General features: G+C 36.4%; 2 pseudogenes; one reads left to right on the plus strand and one right to left on the minus strand.

Annotated features, from left to right (window-relative positions):
* Window positions 1–7,728: 7,728 nt before the first annotated feature.
* Window positions 7,729–9,581, minus strand: LOC136998611 (uncharacterized; annotated as a pseudogene).
* Window positions 9,582–14,996: 5,415 nt separating this feature from the next.
* LOC136999030 (uncharacterized) lies at window positions 14,997–16,246 on the plus strand (annotated as a pseudogene).
* The last annotated feature ends 6,382 nt before the right edge of the window (window positions 16,247–22,628 follow it).

Here is a 22,628-nt window from a genome sequence, read left to right on the forward strand (position 1 = left end):
GAATACGTGGAAATTCTTCAAGAAGTATTAAAACCTGGCATTAGAAGAATTTTTCCGGAAGAACAATATCCAGTTATAAAAGTAGTGCAAGATAATAGTGCCGTCCATACATCAAGATTGGTGCAAGCATGGTTCGACGAAAATCCAGACATTTAAAAAATTCGATGGCCAGCAAAGTCTCTTGATCTAAATCCAATAGAAAATGTGTGGGGTCAAATGGTATTATCATGGAGAGCTGGCGAACTCCGAACAAAAGAAGCTTTATGGAACAATGTGCATCAAGTTTGGCAGCAATTATTGAAGCGACAAGATTACACGCAAAACTTAATCAATTCAACGCCAAGAAAATTGCAGCAAGTTACAGAAAATGAAGGATACTGGATACCTATACTCTCTATTTTTCAGGTGCAAGCTTGTTTTTACAAAAAACTGGGTTGATCCAGTGGACTCGGTTTATCCTGAAACATCCTGAAACACAGTAAAAATTGAAATTATTAATATTAATTTTTTATTTCTTATATTTTAGTTAATATAGATATAGTACTTACTTATTGGATATCCAATATCAATAATTTTCTATTTATTTAACTTTAAATTTCTATTTCTTCTGTGTCATCTGCATACCTGAAACAAAAAATATTCAACAATTAATTTTGTGTGCGCGCGTGTGTGTATGTGTGTGTGTAGCATATATAGCATTATACTTACTAATACGGTATCCAGTATCCGTCATTGTCTATAACTTGTTGCAATCTTCTTGGCATTGAGTTGATTAAGTTTTGCGTGTAATCTTGTCGTTGCGATAATTGCTGCCAAACTTGATGCACATTGTTCCGTAAGGCTTCTTTTGTTCGGAGTTCGCCAGCTCTCCATGATGATACCATTTGACCCCACACATTTTCTATTGGATTTAGATCAGGAGACTTTGCTGGCCATCGAATTTTTTGAATGTCTGGATTTTCGTCGAACCATGCTTGCACCAATCTTGATGTATGGACGGCACTATTATCTTGCACTACTTTTACAACTGGATATTGTTCTTCCGGAAAAATTCTTCTAATGCCAGGTTTTAATACTTCTTGAAGAATTTCCACGTATTCTTCGGCATCCATTCGTGGAGATATCTCTTGTAGATTTAACAATCCACTTGAAGTCATACTTCCCCAGAATCCTAATGTGATTCTGCCGCTTTTTCCTGATGGGATAACATATTTGGGATTTAAACGCGATCCATTTGGTCGCCAGACTCTACGTCGCCCATCTTCTGAGGATGAAAATACTTTTTCGTCCATCCAAATGACGGCATTCCATTCCTCTTGAGGTGTATTTAAATATTCTCTTGCGAATTGTACTCTTTCCATTCTATGTTGCGGCTTGAGCTCTATTTTCTTTGTTGCAGGATGTGAGTGCACACCTGCAGCACGTAGACGACGTCTTACGGTTTCTGTAGAAATATTTAATTCCCTGTTCCTTAATACATTTGCGACTGGATCGAAGGGATTTTCGTCTACAGCTCTTACTATTTCCTCATTCTGCTCCGGTGTAGTCTTCTGTGGAGCACAATTATTTTTTCTGTGATCTTCAAGATTCTCCATTCTTCCTTCTTCATGTTTTTTAACCCACAATGAAACGGTTTGTCGAGAGCATCCAACAATTCTTGCAATTTCTGCCATTTTACATCCTGTTTGACGCAATCCCACTATCTTGCCTCTATCTGCCGGTGATAAATTTGAGAAAAAATTATTACGATTCATTTTTTGATTTTTTTTGTGCCTCCATTTCAGTGTAACTAGGTGTTATTTATTATAATATTACGTTACCATGACAATTCAAAAAATCTGTGCAAAATATTTTGTACTTAATTGTGTATTATTATATATTATTTTTTTATAAATTTTTTCTAACTCACTGTAAATATAATTTATTATATAAAAAAAATATATAACACCCAAAATTTTTAACCTGATTGTGGGCGTCCTAAGCATCGGAAATAAAAAAACCAAATTTTTTTATTTTTTTAGCATATGTTAATATCATTTTTTATTCAAAAGTTAATATATATTTACATATTACACTTTTATAATGTATATTACATTTATAATGTATATGTATAGACAAAGTGATAAATGAGGCATTATGCATAATGTCCGAGACCAGTCATGATGGTCGGTGTTCATCTGGCAGAGTGATAAATAAATAAATAAATATATATATATAATAATTGTCAATTAATATTTGTTAATTTTTAATTTAAAAATCGCTTTAACCACGCAATATAAATATAAATAAGTAAATATATAAATATATAATATATATTTACTAATATTTATTTATATTTATATTGCCTGGTTGAAGCAATTTTTAAATTAAAAATTAATAAATATTTATCACTCTGCCCGAATGATCTCGGGCATTATGCACAATGCCACATTCATTACTTTGTCCATAACCTATATATCTATACACATCAATCTTTTTCTTCATTGTTCTTGGTAACAGATTGGCTTCTAGAACACCTGAAAATTAATAATATGTAGTAAAACATCTGTAATAAGAAGGATTATGTGTGAATATAAATATAAACTTACCTGCGATCATGTATCCTGGTACCAATAGACCGAGATTCATTTATATTGTTAAATCTATATTAATAAATTGCTGATGAGATGAAAAGATCCGAAACTCGCCGTGCTTCTCAAAGTGAGATCCCGGATAATCATCGAGCTATGAAAAACAAAATGTAAATGTTATTAAAAATGCAAAACAAATATATTTGATTACCAATGTAATAAAAAATAAGAAATACCTATAAAACGACCATTTGAGCAAAAATTGACGTGCAGCTTTAGCGAACGTTGGTTTCTCTTCAAATGGTTTAAGCACAGTAGGTTAGTAACAACTCCTTTCAGCCAGATTGCCCAATCCTCCAGTGAATTTTGTTGCTGTAATGTTAAGTCTGCCTCGTACCATTCCGCAATCACATTGGCATACCCAGTTAAATCTATATTAATAATTTATTAAATTAGTATTTAAAGTACTACATAGCTATTTCAATAAATATATATATATATATATATATATATATATATATATATATATATAGTAATTGTCAATTGGCATTATGCATAATGCCCGAGATCAGTCGGGCAGAGTGATAAATATTTGTTAATTTTTAATTTAAAAATTGCTTTAACCAGGCAATAAATATAAATAAATATATATTATATATTTATATATTTATTTATCTATATAATTATATTTATTTTTATTAATATTATCTATTTATATTAATATTTATCTATATTTATTTTTATTTACATTGCCTGGTTAAAGCAATTTTTAAATTAAAAATTAACAAATATTTATCACTCTGCCCGACTGATCTCGGGCATTATGCATAATGCCACATCACTCACTTCATTATTTTGTCCATACTTTGTTCAAAGTTTATCTTTTTCCTTCCAATGTAGAACACCTGAAAATTAATAATATGTAGTAAAACTTCTGTAATAAAAAGGATTATGTGTGAATATAAATAAACTTATCTGCGATCATGTATCCTAGTACCAATAGGCCGAGATTCACTTCTTCACGATAAACTTCTGTCTCTTTCTCTGAAAAAAATTAATTTAATAAAAATTTTAAAAACTTAATGAAATGTAGCACGCAATTTTCAAGTGTATAATATATTAAATCTTACCTTACTCCGGTGATGCAAACTAGAAACCGCTGACACCAAGGCATCGCGACAGGGAAAGCACGCACGCAAGCAAAAATCGTCTACGTCACGTGTCCGTGTGTGCTTAGCCGTCGGTTACCGTCACACGGACGCGTACGTAGGCGATTTATTAACCTAACTTGTCACATTGCTTTACTTCACTCCAGCTGCTTTCACACAGCCATAACAGCGTTGCCGGATGTCACAGTCATGATGTAAAAATATATAGAGTCGGAACACGCCGACTCGATATGCCTTGACACTCGTGCAACTTCATATGTCAAGGCATTTGTGTGACCTGGTGTACTGTGTCTATTGCGTGCACACTAAAAACTCAGACGTTTATTGGTTTTTAGTGTTTGCATCATTTATAGGCCTACGCGAGAGGTATTTGCCTCGCGATTGGGCGAAACCCGATCAGGAGATAAACAGAAGACGCTCGCGGAGAGAAGGCGCGCGTAGCATTGTGGTCAAGCCACGGCAGTCTTTGTAATATCGTTTGACCAGTTGAGTGGTAATGTATCATATATGTACAAAAAAAAGTGCCAAACGTGGTAATATATCATATATGTACATTTCTAAATAACTCCACTAATTTTCAACAGATTTGCATAAAACTTGATATCCTAAAGTTTTTTGGGCTGCTGAATTCGAATCTGTTGTCAAAATTGCAAAATTTAAAATGGCGGATCTAATATGGCGACTGTTAATTGTTAAAAGACTAAAATATTGGAGTTAAGTAAAATATGTATAAGACCTTATTTGTAGAGCTTTTTATGAGCTTTATTTTTTGTTTGACAACTTTTTCCGTACAATAAATATTTTCTAAAATAATTAACAAAAACAATTTTATTTTTGAACCTTTGAGGGAGGCTGGGGGGCGGAGGGGACATTTGCGCCAAAAATCCATTTGGGAATATTATTATATTTATTTTTACTTATTTTTACTAGATAAAATAAGTACTTAGGCTGAATATAAGCCAAATCGGAGGTGATAGCTTTTCGGAAGTCCACCCCCCTTTTTTGATCCACCTCTACTTTTGACTGGAAAGTCGTAGTAAACATTTTCAAAAATCATTGTTCTTATCTTGAAACGCTCTTTCAAATGATCCCCATTCGACCCATAGTGCCATTTAACATTTTCCACCCCTATTCCGCCCCCAGGACGTGGGGGGAGGGGGGGGGATCCACACCCATTCCGAAAAGTTGCTTTTTCGAAAACTTTGAACCCATGTTTCACCGTTTTTTGATATTTTAACTTTTGGCTCTTGCCACGTTTGGCACAAATCTTTCGGAAAAGTCTATCACTCAACTGGTTAAGTAAAGACATGCGGTCGTACTACATTTCTTTAAATAAAGTATTTTATCTGTACCTCAGTTATTTCTATCACGCCTAACGTTCCTAATAACTAGAGAAGTTCCTGACATAAACAACGGTGACCATTAGATCGGTTTCAAGATTATCTCCGAATCTTCTGGTGCCTTTTATCTCGAAAAGAGATTAATGTCTAGTTTTCTCGAGGTCTTTTATTTCCCTAAATCGGGTCTCTTACAGCTTCAGAAATGGGATAGGGTTCGTTTATTTGTACCTATAGACACAGTAAAGGAATGTGAAGTACATTATTACGACGGTGTATAACACGTGTTAATGGTTCAAAAGCGTTAGTGTTTCGGCAACCATTTTGATCTCCTCGCGCTTCCGCGTGGTTCCCGCCCAAGATCTATAGAGAGAAGGTTACCTTAGTAAAACCGGTTGATGGTGAGGGGCGATGAAGGAAAGGAAGAGCATGATGATCTCATCGACAAACAGTAGCTGTCTGAGATAGCTTCTGTTTGCCGATGAGATCATCATTGCCCTTCTTGCCGCTCGCCCCTCTCTGCATTTGCCCCTCTTGCCGCTCGTCCCTCTTTGCGCATGAGGTAACCTTCTCTCTATAAATCTTAGTCTAGATCTTATAGCGTTTTCGATTATACAGGATTTGAACGACCCAGGGTTGGTTAATGACGTCATTGCAACCTCTCCACCAATGAAAGACTTGCATTTATAGTAAAATAGTGATTGATCAACCCTGGGTCGTTCAAATCCTGTATAATCGAAAACGCTATTAGTCTAGATCTTACAAGGAAAGGGACCCAAGTGTCCCCCTCCGATTTTGACGAGTTTTAAATATGTTGTAAAGTAGCTCAAAATAAGAGACATGTATTTTTTTTATGTGCTTTCTCACACGTTTAGGGTTGAAACAACCCCTACAAGCTAAAACGGTTTTTTTGGTTTTAACTGAATATCGTCAAAACTGTAAGAGATATCAAAAAATGTTTCGAATAAAAGTTGCATGGTCTTTTATGAGCTTTATAACCGCGTAGCTCGATTTTTAAAAAATTTTATATTTTTTAATTTATCCTCACCCTTTCTTATTATTTTTACAAATTTCAAAATTTTTGTTATGACAAAAGTTGTAGCATTTTTTACGCTGAATACAACCATATATAATTTTATTATGTTTCGAAATCGCATCTTTTAGAAATGAGCTGTCAATGTTGCACTATATGCGTTGCGTTGCGATATATGCATACAGGGTGTCAATTAAGTTCCGGGACGGCTAAATATTTTCTCATGTAAGATATTTTTGAAAAAGGTCAAGGTCATTTCTGAAGTAATTTTCAACGAGGAATTCAACGGTGACCTTCAATTTGACCTTGAGCTTGATCTTTAAGGTCATTTCAAGGTTAGGTTAGGTTTTTTAAATAGAAACCCCTATTTTTGATTCCAAAATCTAATAGCTGGTGTCAAGAGCTTTTCAAAACACTATAATGAAGTTATTTTTTATTAAGTACTTTTCGAGTTATGAGGTTTGTAAATTACAGTATTTTGACATAAAATACAAAATATCTTGTAAAACATTCAATTTTTGGGAATCTTACCTTAATACTTTTATGCATAAAATAATAAGACGAATCAATTGGTATAAAGAAAACACATAGTTGCTTTCAAGAAAAAGTATGCAGTTGCATGTTGCAAACTACATATTTTTTCTTGAAAGCAACTATGTGTTTTCTTTATACCAATTGATTCGTCTCATTATTTTATGCATAAAAGTATTAAGGTAAGATTCCCAAAAATTGAATGTTTTACAAGATATTTTGTATTTTATGTCAAAATACTGTAATTTACAAGCCTCATAACTCGAAAAGTACTTAATGAAAAATAACTTCATTATAGTGTTTTGAAAAGCTCTTGACACCAGCTATTAGATTTTGGAATCAAAAATAAGGGTTTCTATTTAAAAAATCTAACCTAACCTTGAAATGACCTTGAAGGTCAAGCTCAAGGTCAAATTGAAGGTCACCGTTGAATTCCTCGTTGAAAATTACTTCAGAAATGACCTTGACCTTTTTCAAAAATACCTTACATGAGAAAATATTCAGCCGTCCCGGAACTTAATTGACACCCTGTATATATGCATAACGCATCGTTTGTGCCGCTTGTGTAATCGATGTTTGTCGCGCATGTGTAATTGATAAGATGAATAAAATTAGAAATAAAGATTAGCATGTTATGAAGTATTCGGAAAAATGTTCTGATCAAAGAACAAAGTTCACTAAAGTTGTTGCCAAGGCATCTCCTCTATATTACACTTTTATAGTTATACTAGAACAATATAAGCGCGCGCTGCGCCCGTGCACTTATTATAATAATTTAATAATTATAAAATCTACATATTTTAATAAAATTTTTAAAATTTTAAATAACCGTCAAAATAATCTTTGCTCTTAAACTATCAAACTGTCAGAATAATCGAGATAACCAATCAGCGTCGCGGATAAGCGTCAACAATACTTTTGATACATTCGAGTATCGATTTTTCATGCCTTTTTTAAGAGTGGATTATATCGAAAGAAAAATAAATAAATAAAAATCTTACAATTAAAATGCAATTTATTGTTTTTCAATGGTAATGCAAAAAAATCCAATTAATTTCAAGTTTTTCTATTAATCAATACTAGAAACATTTGTTTGTTTATTATTTTATTTCTTTTATAATAATATATGTCGAAACAATTACAACTTTACCTTCAACAATAACATACTACATATATTGAATATAATACATATATTAACATATATTAAAATCAGATGAATTTATGGAACAAACGTATCACAAAGGTGATGTTCGTGAAAAAAGTGATTTATACAAAGTGACTTTTTGCACCATGCGCAAGTAATTATTACAGGTGCGCCACAAATATCGCATGTTGGTTTTGACTGTTTATGGAAACAAAATTCCACTGGTGTTTCGAATTCTTCGGGCTTATTTATTACGTACCCGCTTTTATACCATGCGTATTTTAATAAATTTCTGAATCTTGGCGATGAAAATTGAGTCAATGACTGTAATTTTAAAATGGTGTTTCTTGCATGCAGATTGACTTCCAGACCTAAAAGCATTACAGTATCAGAAAAGTGTCTAATAAAATTCTTCCACAAACGAAAACCATATACATCCAATGGTTGTATTTTTCCTGTTGTTCCAGCTGGTATAGTCAACAAAATAATATCTTCTGTGGATTCTGGTTTAGATTCTTGAATAATATTTGGACAATGACCAAAGTTTAGTCCATGAATCTAGTAGTAAAACAGATTTTGGACCTACATTTGGAAAAAGTACGTCTTGCAACCAAATTTTAAAATGATGCGCTGTTAATTTTCCGGATTTCAAAGCCGTAACAAAAATATTAGGTGCCTTAAACATTGTTTCTTGCACTCTGGGACCAAATGTTCCACTAACTTCTTTCAGTACAATAAAAAGAGGCGATAATAATCTACCATCGGCTGAAACAGTAGGTTGTATAGTATAGCTATGCGTAGTTGCCGATACAGATTGTACTGCAGATTCAATCTTTTTTGTTCCTTTATATGCCAATGTACGACCGGCATGAAGTTCTAATTGGAATCCGCTTTGATCACTGTTGTAAATATTTTCAACTCCATATTCTATTATTTGATATTTAACGTTTTCAATAAATGTGTTACATTTTTCTTCAAAATCGATGTTAGACAATATAGACGTTTTTCTTATAAATTTTGTTATTTTACGAGATACAATATTATGTATTATTTTAAATTTTTGTATCCATCGCGATGAAGCTGTAAATTCTGGTACATTTAAATTTTCCTGTGCCCGAATAGCCCATCGAGCTAAATCAGCGTCGTGAACAATAATTCTATTTTCAAGAGCTGTATGAAAATTATTTAATGTATATTCCGAAATTTGTTTTAATTTTTCGAATCTACTGCCACCTTGATTCACTTGAATTTCCCATCGTCGTAATTGACGTAATGAATATACTTTCCGAAATCTTTGTTTTACTCCTTCTAATGTTCTTGGCCTTGTTGTACTGCTTTTCCAAAATTCGACTGCATTTTTTTCATATTCATACGGAATACGTTCATCTGTAGTACATATAACTTTAGGATTTGCGTCCATAGCTCACCTTCTTCCTCTTTATCTCCTAGTTCGAATTGCTCTGCTGTTGGAATATCGTTATCGTTTTCATAATCTAAAGATTCTTCTACTTCCATTTTGTATCTCATCGCGCATTTCTTTCAGCATAGATTCTATTTTATGTGCCATTTCTCGTTCTTTAGATGTTATCGGACTTGTTGATAAATTAAGGGGATGCTGGAGTTACCGGCCGGACATTATATTTTTTCGAACAAGAATATCTTTTTATTGGTTGCATAGAATTGTAAATCCTTTTGCAGGAGTAAAGTGTACACAAAAACGGAATTCGGGCTGCTCGACTTTATTTGGAAAAAAAAGAATTAATAACAAAATTTGTTTCTATTTATTAATTTCTATTCTGCTCTTAGGATAACATATTGTATAGAGTGTCACGTCCCGGCGCGGTGGCGGTAACACGTAGTGTTCGCACCTTTACGCGAGACTCAATCGGTAAGATTCACGAACCAATGAAAAAGTAAAAGATCAGAAAAAGAACGTGAAACACAAATGTTGTGTTTAATATAAAAATCGTAACCAAAATCCCTTTCTAATGGATAGCGAAATTAAATGAGAGATCGTAAGGGAAGCAGTATCGCATTGATATTTTGTTGCTCCTTACGCGAACAACGTGTATGACCAATAATTAGGACCGTATTCTAATGAATAATAAATTTAAATAATAAATCGTAAAGGAAAACAGTATCGCATTGATATTTTGTTGCTCCTTACGCGAACAACGTGTATGACCAATAATTACGACCGTATTCTAATGAATAATAAATTTAAATAATAAATCGTAAAGGAAACCAGTATCGCATTGATATTTTGTTGCTCCTTACGCGAACAGCGTGTATGAACGATAATTAGGACCGTATTCTAATGAATAATAAATTCAAATAATAAATCTTAAGGAAAGCAGTATCGCATCGATATTTTGTTGCGACTCTGCAAAACAACGTGTGTAGTAATAATTAGGACCGTATTTTAATGAATAATAAATTCAAATAATAAATCTTAAGGAAAGCAGTATCGCATCGATATTTTGTTGCGACTCTGCAAAACAACGTGTATAGTAGTAATTAGGACCGTATTTTAATGAATAGTTAATTTAAATAGAGGCGAATAATGAATCCGAGTAAGACCACAAGAAAATGAATATGATAATAATGCAGCAACGTAGTAAGAAATAGTAATCAACCATTGTGACTGACGTGTAATTATTTAAGTTTTATTATCATGCATTTGAAATGAAAGAATCGCTTAATACCATTAAGATGCATCAAGTATATGTTGACCGAAAATTTAAGAGAGTAACATTGGGTTTCGCTGATCATAAAAACTTTCTCCGTTTTCAGCGAGATTTTGCATATAATTAAGGTACCTGTCTTCGCATTCGTGACACTCGGAAATCGGTTGAATCAACGCGAGGTAGCGATGGCAAATAATGCAATGTAATCTTGGGCGGCGACGCCCGACGGATGCGTAATGCCTATCATTTAAAACTACGAATAAACTTTTATATTCAATCGGTTCGCTAGCGATGCATTCTTTGCAAAGACGCTCTTTTGCCGTAGGATTCACGAAGCTGGTTTCACGAACGCAACTAGCTAAGGAGTACCTATAAAGATATTCCAATCGAGGCGACCGACAAGCGTAACGTTTCCCCACACACATATCAATTATTTAAAATTCGATTAATCAGACGGTTGATTTAATAAGCTGGTTATAACTAACGTACGTATTCCCGGGCCTCCGCCAAGTAGAACGCTGGTAGGATCGGGAAGATTAACAACACTTCGTCCTTCTCGAGTTAATTGATTTGTTAGGCTTATAAAATGATTGAGACACGCGAGACAGTGACGAACTGGAAAAGGTTGAGATACGTTCTGGCCACAAACACGACACTTTGCTAATGGAACTATAGAACCGATATTCAAATGATGTCCGAGGACGTGTTCGAAATCATTTCGCGTTGGTTCTGATAAATCGTGATAGCAATTGAGGCACAATATCGTGCCAGTATTTCTATTCAAGCACGCGTTATCCAAGATACAGTACACGAAACGACAATTACAATTTGAGTCTGGGCGCGAAGATGTTACTTCGGTATCTGGCATTTTCTCTTGCTCAGATTTTAACTTTAAACCTTCCCATGCAAATAAATTTGGAACGGACTCACCGGTGTCGACTTGTATGGTACCTGAAGCCAGTGATAACTCAATCTAATTGTAAGGCGCCCGATCGGTTCCAGGTTCGATCTTCCAGTAGCAGGGTGATAGTCGTATGGAGATGAATCTTCAGATGCGTCATTGTTGCTGGTTATCTTGCGGTCGAGGAATCACTGCACTAGAGTTATTTCGCGACACGTCTTTACCTTTTATTATTCGTTGGAATTTAAGGATCGCACGCTAAATTGGAATAATGTTTAAGGATTTGAAATTAAAGATAAAATTCTCAAAGCAACCAAATAAATGTAATTATAAATGAAAATAAGAGTACATTGGTTTATAAATGAAATTTCACTCAAATGAACTTATAAGATAAGAATTCTTACAAACATATTAGCACTTATGTTCTAGAAATGGAACGCGCAGTTTGCGAATTAAGTAGTTGAACATATAAAATTGATAAACCGAACTTAAATTAACCGTACTGAACTAGGACGAAACTAGTACTAGAATTAGAATTAGACCGAGACTGAGTCAGAATTGAAATTGCGAATGCGAAAACTAACGACTTGACCGAAACTGACTCTCTGACTGAGTATTGACGGCTTACTGAAAAATTGAATACTGACTCGGCGGCATCGCAGGGCCCGTATTTATACTCCTCTGGATCTTCAGAGACAAAGGTTTGTCCTATGCAATAGGACCGCACATGAATGTAATCTCGCTTTAGAATATCGAATGTTCGAGGCATGGTTTATATAAAACTGCAGGCGATACTTGAACCTAAGTTTTGAGAGTGGTATGGTTAACATAAAACCGTAGGTGATATCCGGACCTAAGTTTTGAGAGCGACGACAGATAATTTATAGTCGTACGCTTTGAAACGCAACAAGGGGTTTATGTTACGCGAAAGGTTTCGTGTTGCGCCTTTCTGGCGACATGTGTCGAGCGCTATTGATACAGCGAGCGATAATTCCAAGAGGCGATAAACTAGAAAGTTTAAGACAAAAATTTACGAGTGGAAATCTACTTGCTAAAATATGGGGACGTTACAAGAGCTATTTATTTTCGTTTTTTATAAAAGTTTAACAGTTTTAAGACGCTGAATAAGAGCAGCCCGAATTGCGGACTGCAGAATAGAATGTTATGTAACCATTAAAATTGGGCTGAAAAGTCTAATGTAAAAAATATTCTTGTCCGACTATTTTTACATACGTGTGCGTCTAATATCGGTATAACAGATGAAAAAATAACAGAAGATTAGTTCCAGGATAATATCAGAGAGGCGCTATACAATAATATGCGAATATATACACGCACCACACATACGCATACACAATATATTCATACTTAGATTATGACTTATGCCGATAATATCACTCTCATTTTTAGTTCCATCGAAATGATGGCGCTTTCGCGTCGGAGTTCGTCAGGCACTCCAGCATCCTCTTAACCATATTCAATAGAATGTAAGTAAATAAAATTTTCTTATTGCCTTATTACTTTATAAGAATTTTTTATAATAATCTTGATAAATGATTGTTTTTGCAGGCCAATGTGTCTACAGAATAATTCTTGCTGTATGCTTGTCGGTGCCGATGTGACTCGTCCTTCTCCCGATTCCATCAATATACTCTCTATAGCAGCGGTAAATACAATTATTAAGCACTTTTCTTTTACATAAATATATATGTATTAATGAGGAATGATACCATTTAGGTTGCTGCAAGTCAAGACACTTAAAGATATCTCGTCGTTCTTTTTATCATTCTTGTTATCATAATATCTAATGTATGTAATTATATGTTATATTATCCCGGTAAAAAATTTCTCATACATAATTAGACAAAAATAGTACATATCTAATTATACAAAATTATATACCGAATTTGTCCATACATAAATAGATACACCTATATATAAATGAATATGAATATATATGATTATATAAAGGTGTGTATGAGTAAATATACATTTTCTTGTTTTATTTTGTTGTGTTTTTATTGCGCAAACATAAAGTACATAATCATACATACATCACATCATATATATATATATATATACTCATACAGTACACAAAGATTGCATACACATTGCATCAATCTTTCATCGCAATGTTGCAATATTGCAAATTCACTGCAAAATGTTGTTGCATCATTGCTGTGGGATTGCAGCAACGTTAAAATGTCCGCTTTTAGGAAGATTGTAACGAAAGATTACAGTAATATTGCAATGTAATGAATTTGCAATAATGCATTGTTATTGCAATCTTAGAATAATGTTGCATATATTTTTATTTATTCGGACATTTATCTGTCCAATTTTTGAACAATCAGTTCAATATCTGAATTCCCTGTGTTGAGGTCGTATCAGAAAAATTAAACTGATAAAAATAATTACTATGTCTTTAATCTTACTAGCCACTCTTTGCAAGTTTCATATAATCATCATGACTAAAACTTAAATACGAGATAGATTTTGCAACGCGCGTCGCATAGCGGTAAACGAACGAACTAGCAATTATCGAATATTGCTATTGCAATGTTACTGGAATGTTGCTGTCACATTCTCATGAAATATTACAATTACAGGTTGCAATAATGTCTCAACAATATTACATTGCAACTTGCAAGATTGTAACATTGCTGCAATGTAATTGCAATGTTCTGTGCTGTATGGGCAGTAAGAGTGACTTGATGAGGTCCTTTCTTAAAAATCTCTTCTTTAAATACCCCAAGCACTAATTTTCGAACTATTTGTATCATTCATAAAATGTATTTATATCTCATGTTATTTATTTTTCTCATATTATTTAGAAATACAATAAATAACATATATTTCTTATAAATGTAAAATAGTGTTTTTTTATTTTATTTTGTTTATATTCCTCTTTTGCATGCACGCGCGCAATGAGAAAAAGGTATAGAAACTTTTAGAAAAGTAAAATATTTTTAAATCAAGGCATTAAGTGAAATTAAGGAAAAAGTGACACAATTAGCCAGAATTTCTCGTTTATACAAAATCATATACAATTGCGTATGACTATATCTGAAATTTGCTTCTTACTTATATATGTTTATACATGATGCAAGACTTATACATAATCATATATTAGACTAACAGAGATTCATATATAATTATATATAAAATATTGTGGACATTATATATAAGTATATATAAAAAGTACTTACATGTAATTCTATACTGCAGTCGCTCCATTTATATATATATATATATATATATAACGTTTTATATTTCGTCATGTATAATTATACATATTTTTACACAATTATGTAAAATATTGTATAACTTTATTAAATGCTACATGATTATATATGAGAAATTTTTTACCGGGATATAGTAAATATTTTTAATATTAATATTTTTACTCCTTTTTTAAGTACTATGTAATATTTGTACAGACGATGGACAACATAGAATTTTTATTAAGGCAAGCGTTATTTGTAATCATCACCGGTTTATATACCATATTAAACAATAAACAAAAATCAGTTCGTTGGGTTAATCGAAAGTATTGGGTTCGACCCATTAATTCAATACGTACTATGCAAGGTGACTTTCATCATTTATTTCAAGAGATGAAAGATGATCCTGACATGTTTTTCCGTTAGACAAGGATGTCTCAACCTATATTTAATCAACTTTTAGCATTAATAAAATCCTTTTTATAAAAAAAAAATCATCGAGCATTAGTACCTGAGCAACGTCTTGTTTTAACTTTGAGGTACGTGCATTTATAATATCATATTTATAATATGTGTAGTAATATATATTAAATGAGAGAGAAGTATCCAACCCATTTTATTATTCTAGATATCTTGCCATAGGAGACCAAATGTTGTCTATTGCATTAGCCTATAGAATCGAAGAATCAACAGCACGCAACATAATTAAAGAAACTTGAGCTGTAATTACAAATATTTTAGCACCGATATATCTCAAAGCTCCTACTGAAGAAGAATGGATTCAAATATGTGACGGATTTTGGAAAGATTGGAACTTTCCAAATTGTTGCGGAGCAGTTGATGGCAAGCATGTGCAAATCCAAGCGCCACCCAACTCTGGAAGCCTATTTTACAATTACAAAAAAACGTTTAGCGTTGTATTAATGGCAGCATGTGACAATAATTACAAATTTACGGTGATAGATTGTGGAGCATACGGCAGTAACAATGATGCAGCAGTGTTTTCCAGATCCGAATTTGGCAAAGCTTTGTTCAATAGTAACTTAAATTTACCACGTGGCGAAGCCAATTTACCTGGAAGTTCCATAAAAACGTCATACTTTTTTGTTAGAGACGAAGCATTTCAGTTATCCAAAAATATGATGAGACCATATTCTGGTCGAAACCTAGAAGCCAAGAAAACAATATTTAACTGCAGATTATCACGTGCAAGGAGAATAATTGAAAACACTTTTGAAATTCTTGTATCGCGGTGGCGAATCTTTAGAAAACCTATTTGCATGCATCCAAAAACTGTGGACAAAATAATAATGGCGACAATATGTCTTCATAATTTTTTGAAAACCGTTAATGATATAAGTTCAGTTGACAATAGAATGTATTGTCCTTCCAATTTTGTAGACACGGAGCAAGCAGATGGAACTATTATTTCTGGAAAATGGAGAGATAGTTATTCCGCAGGTATCACATGTATCAAATCAAGTACTGCTCACAGAGCAACAAGGAAAGCGTATCAGTAACGAGATGCCATAGCAAACTACTTATTGACACCTTCTGGTGAAGTGCCATGGCAAAAAGATTACATTTATAGAGGCTTAAATGCCCCAAATCTAGAATAAGTTCGTGTTTAGTTTTTAATTTATTTAATTTGTAATTGTTTTAAGATAAATAAATTTTTGTATATATTGTATATATTTGCCGTTTTATTTACTTTTCCTAATTATTACTATATTTTTTTCTAATTTCATAAAAAAAATAATTAGAAAAATCAAACGGAAAATTGAATATCTCGGATATATAATTGCTCGCAATTCAATAACTATTTCGGATAGACACACCGAATCAATCTCTAAATTTCCGCAACTAAAAACCGTCCTCCAATTGCAACGATTTCTAGGCTTAACAAACTATTTCCGGCGGTTTATAAAAGGTTATTCATTAATTGCCAAGCCTCTCTATAATTTACTTAAAAAGGATTCCAAATTCGTTTTCAGCCCGGAATGCCGGCAAGCGTACGACGCGCTTAAACGATTCTTAACTTCGTATCCGATCCTCGCAATTTATAATCCCGCAAAAGAAACGCAGCTGCACACAGACGCAAGTGCACACGGTTTGGGAGCGATTCTCTTGCAAAAACAAGAGGAGGGCCAATGGTCACCGATAGCGTATTACAGCCAAACGACAAATCAGGCCGAATCACGCTATCATAGTTTTGAACTCGAGATGTTAGCAATAGTTCGAACGGTGGAGCGTTTCCACATTTATCTTTATGGATTAACGTTCACCATAGTTACTGATTGTAACGCGCTCGTATATGCAATTAGCAAGGCAAATTTGAACCCGCGAATCGCTCGCTGGACGCTCGCTTTGCAAAATTACTCGTTTAAAATAACTCATCGCCCGGACAGCCGTATGGCACACGTCGATGCATTAAGTAGACAGACGATGTACGTCTCGACACTACCGTTAGAAAGAATATTAGAATTCCAGCAGTTGCAAGATCCTACGCTAAAACAGATCGCGTTAGATCTAGAATATAGGGATAACAAAAAATTTAAATTAATTGAAGGATTAGTGTATCGAAAAGGGGACGATCGCGATTGTTTCGCCGTCCCGGAATCTATGGTGAACGCCATTCTAAAAATATATCACGATGATTTGGCGAACTGCGGTTATGAAAAAACCGTACAAGGAATCCAACAAACGTATTGGATTCCTGCACTGCGAAAGCGCGTGCGCGATTACATATACAATTGCATTGTTTGCCTGAGTGCGGATGCGTCAACGCACCGACTCGAGGGCGAGCTCCAAACCGAGGAAGCACCTAATGAGCCTTTTACCATTGTACATGTAGACCATTTCGGTCCGTTACAAACGACGGTCGATGGTTACAAACATGTTCTAATCACTATCGACGCGTTTACGCGATTTACGTCTCTTTTCCCTGTAAAATCTACCAGTGCAAAAGAAGTTTGCATTTATCTATCAACGCTGTTTAACTTTTTCGGGATGCCAGAAGAGGTGGTAACCGACCGCGGATCGGCGTTTACTTCGGCCGAATTTTCCAATTTCCTCGCGGAAAGAAAAATTAAATTGCGCAAAGTCGCTGTAGCCTCCCCCTGGGCAAACGGAAAAGTCGAGCGCGTCAATAGATTCATTAAAAGTTCTCTAGCAAAATTAGTAGAATTACCAGACGAGTGGAAGGAAAAACTGCAAACGGTGCAGTACGTAATAAATAACACTTTTCATACGGCTCTCAGGTGCTCGGCCTCGAAGATCCTTTTTGGATTCGACCAACGAGGTCACGTAGACAAACAACTCAGGAACGAGTTGGAAAAACAAGCTAACGATTCTCTTTCTTTGATCAACAACGAGATAATACTCGCGAAGTAGCGGTCAGAACGAACGAACGACTTAGGGAATATAATAAACTATATTACGATCGTCAACATAAAAAGCCAACGGCCTACACCGAAGGCCAATATGTTTTGATCAGGGACCTTCACCAGAAAGTCGGAACAAATAATAAACTGAAGTCAAATTACAAAGGCCCGTATGTGGTCAAGAAAATATTAAGGGGGTTATCGCAATTTTTCAACAATTTAAGAATATTTTGAAAAAATTACCATGTATAAATAACATTATTATGTACAACATGTCAAAATTTCAGAGGACTCAGCTTCACCGAAATCGAGATATAAATTCTCAAAGTTGTGAGTTTTAATATTGAATCTTATGGAGGGATCGTTGTGAAAGGCATATTTTAAACAATAGCGTCGAAACAAAATTTTTCGTGTTTAGCACTTATTATCGGAGAAAAGAATCGAACTTTTATCTATCTTATTAAAGTAAGTTATTAACTCCGCTTGCAACAATGTATAATCAATCTATAGATGTGTCTATATATACATATATATATACATATACAGATATATATATATATATATATATATATATATATATATATATATATCTGTATATGTATATATATATGTATATATAGACACATCTATAGATTGATTATACATTGTTGCAAGCGGAGTTAATAACTTACTTTAATAAGATAGATAAAAGTTCGATTCTTTTCTCCGATAATAAGTGCTAAACACGTTACACTTTTTTCTATTTGTCTACAGAGTGGTTCTACAGTGCATTGAAAATTTCGGTTTTTATCGCGAAGAATGACAACTTAATAATGGCTTTAACTGAAAAATACTTTGTATTGACTGACAATCAGGCGACAATTTGCGTTGTAGGATCACCCTCAGAATAATAGTTTGTATATTTTGAAAGATATATAGATTATAGAAATTTCAGCTTTTTTCAGATTTATTTTAAGTCAAAATATAGGTATAATTTATAATCAGATACAGACATTCAATTTCTGTAAATGTATGTTTCTTGCGTGAAAGATATATGAATGTTTTTATTCTTTTTTTGTTACATATAGTATGAAACTATGATTTTATTTTATACTATTATACAGCCTTAACCAAATAAGGCAAAGTACCTGACTTATTGTACGTATTTTATATATAATACCAGAGATTTGTTATATTACTTAAATATAAGTTGAGTTGAGAAGTTGATATCAATTAAATGTACCGGAATGTCTTTGCTATAATGGTACGTACAATTTATTTTATCCAATCGCATTGAACATTTAGCTACAAATTGATGGATAACATCAAATTTTTTTTTCCTGTTTATAACTATGAGTTATATCTTTCAAAAGACGTATCATTATAGAAATGGCAGCATTTTATATTCTAAGAAAAATGTATCTTTCGCATATAACGTAATTAGAGATTCCAATTTGTGCAAAGCTATAAGATGCCAAAGATACTTTTACTTTTTTCTGTAATACTGTTACGAATATGTACTAAGTGCTGTGATAGTTTTATACTTCTAAGTAATATAGGTCATTTATATGAAGATACAGATTTAATTTCTGCAAATGTATGTTTCTTGAGCCAAAGATATTTCAATTCTTATTTTTCACTTTAAACTATTGTTTAAATAAATATTTAAAATATAGTGTGCCGCATTTTATATATTTAGTATCAGTGCTTCGTTTTCATTTAAATATAAGTAGAGAACGTTTGGTATCTCACACATTTGCACAAATTAATTCATATGTAATCGATGAAATGTACCGTTATATTTGACTGTCATAGCTGGGATGATTACTATTTATTATATCCGATCGTTGCGAATATTTACCTACAAGTTGATTGGCAACACACAATTTCGCATTCATTTGTTCATTACGTTTTATTAGAGAAAACCGTTCATATTTTCTCAGAAACGTACTGTTATAAAAATTTGCTCATATAATTACTCTAAGTAACTACGATTGACATACAAGTTAACATATAGAGATTTTACATTGTACAAATGTACAAAATGTCGAGATACTTTTATTACTTTTTTTAATAATGTAAATTGCTCTGTAATTTCGTACTGTATTTTTTTTCAAAAGTATAAATATTGTAAAACATTTATTTCTTGTAACATGTAAATAAATATTTTATATGAATGCTGCTTATGCCTGACGCAGTTATAAGCTAAAAAGTTCAGAAATTGTTAAAAATAAAACATTTTTCTACCTAAATAATAAAACATTTTTTTTTCATGTCTCGATAAATTTTTCTTACATTTTACATTGACAGATCTTTTTTTTTTTTTTTTTTTTTTTTTTTTTTTTTTTAACGCAGGGAAATCCATTACGGATACCCGCAGCTCTCGGGGGAGGAACTGCAGGTTATGTGGGACTCTCCCCGGCCAGCCGACCGGGGCCTACTCACTAAAACCCTGCGAGTGGCCTACACCGGCATGATGCAGGGACCCGGGGAACTGCCCGAGGGTATAACGTCCCGGGCCCCCGCTGCCTGACGCTCTAAGAGCATCGCTCCTCGTCCTAACCCTCCCAAGGGAGAGTTAGGACCTGCTGGGAGGACCACTACCCCCTCCCAGCACCATCTCGCGTAATGCGGGGGGTGGAGTCGGTGTTAGGGCCCCCGCCCCATACACCGGCCCCCTCGGACGCCCGGCTGGCGGGAAGAGCGGGAGGGATGATGTCCTTAGAAGAAGACCCCCATCCCCACTCGTCCCCCGACCGGAACCCGTTAGGGAGGGTGCGGAGGAAACCGCCCCGCCCGTAGATGCGCGGGTGGTCGCCGCCGACGGCCAACCAGCCGTCGACGACGGGGAGCACCCGCGCCGTCCGCGTGAGGATCATCCGGGGGGTGGGCTTCCCCCCGTCTGATCCTCTCGGCCTCCTCCTTCTGGGAGATAACATTCTCGCAGAAGGTGGAGACCGCCCTCCAGTTTTCCTCTCCCTCCAGCATTCTCTCAACGAGAGTGGGGAGGGAAAGGTCACAGCCCACCACTGCGAGCAGAACCCGGCGCTCGGCATCCCACGCCGGACACACTTCAAGAGTGTGCTGCGCCGTGTCCCGCCCGGCCGCACAGTGGTGGCACTTGGTCGTGCGTTCCCGCCCAATGTTGTGCAGGTACTCACCGAAACATGTCCGGTGAGCACCTGCGTCGTTCTAAAGGACAGCCCGCATCCCCTCCGCCCCAGCCACTGCCGGAGACGGGGGTGGATGGCCGTGGCGACCCTACGGCCCGAGAGATATTCTACCCGGGCCACCCGCCTGAGGAATTGCTCCCACGAGCAAATGGCCCGAGCCCGGGCCTGCCGTCTCATACGGTCGACCGCGCCGGGAGGGAAGCTTCCCTCCCTGCGGAGATCCCTAAGGCCATTATAGGCCTCCCGGTATTGCTCCGCGAGGAACTCTACCGGGGGGATCCCCGCCAGCACGGTCGACGCCGTATACGACACCGTCCTGTACGAGCAGATGACTCTGATGGCGGCCAGCTGCAACGCCCGATGCATACTGGCTTGTATGCGGGCGCTAGCCGCCATCTCACCCGCCCACACCGGTGACCCGTAAAGGACCACCGACAGGACGGTGTTGGCGTAAAGACGGTGTGTCTTCACGCCAGGGCCGCCAATGTTCGGCAGGAGTCGGGAAAGAGCTTCCGCTATCCTGCCGACCTTGGGGGCTAGAGCCGCGAAGTGCTGCTCAAACCCCCAAGAGCCATCCAGGGTGAGGCCCAGATACTTCATCTGCTGCCCCACCCTGACACGGACTGTCCCCACCGTTACGTTGGCCTGCGGTGGCCCCCCCAGAGACCCATCGTGGAAAAAGAGGGCCTCTGTCTTCTGGGGAGACACCCGCAGACCGATCTCCTCGATGGCACGCACGACCATGTGTGTGGCGATGTTGGCGTTCGCCACTGCCTCGTCCCATGTCCTCCCCTCGGACAGCACTAGGGTGTCGTCCGCATAGCAGACCACATGGCTGCCCGAGGGGAGGGCCGTCCGAAGGACCCGGTCGTACCCGAGGTCCCAAAGCAAGGGGCCGAGAACCGACCCCTGCGGGACTCCGCAGTACATTGACCGGGTCACCGGCCTCTCTGCCCGATCCACATAGTGGATCGATCTCTCCCGGAAATAATCCCAGATGATCAGCCGGAGATAGTCGGGGAGGTCGAAAAATTCGAGAGCCTCCCCGACCTTGTCCCACGGGAGGGTGTTGAACGCGTTGGCGATGTCCAAGAACACCGCCAACATCACACCTTCCCGGGACATCGCCTCCTCCGCGAGGGAACGAACCCGAAGGACCGCGTCAACCATGGACCGCCCCTCGCGGAATCCGAACTGATCATCGGAGAGGTTTCTATCCCCCCCGGAGAGATGCCGGACGATCCGGGCAGCGATGACGCGCTCAAAGAGCTTGCCCGTCTCGTCCAGCAAGCAGATCGGCCGGTAGACCGACGCCTGCTCCGGTGGCTTGCCCGCCTTCGGCAGAAGGACGAGGCTCGCCATCTTCCACTGGCGGGGGAAGGTACCGGTACGGAGGCAGTCGGTAAACAACTGCCTCACTTGGCACCTGTGTCCCGCCATTGTTGCAGCCAGGACCTGACCGTGGATCCCGTCAGGACCGGGGGCCTTGCGACTTCT

This window comes from Linepithema humile, chromosome 3 (genome assembly GCF_040581485.1).
Source record: "Linepithema humile isolate Giens D197 chromosome 3, Lhum_UNIL_v1.0, whole genome shotgun sequence".
Classification (NCBI taxonomy): domain Eukaryota; kingdom Metazoa; phylum Arthropoda; class Insecta; order Hymenoptera; family Formicidae; genus Linepithema; species Linepithema humile.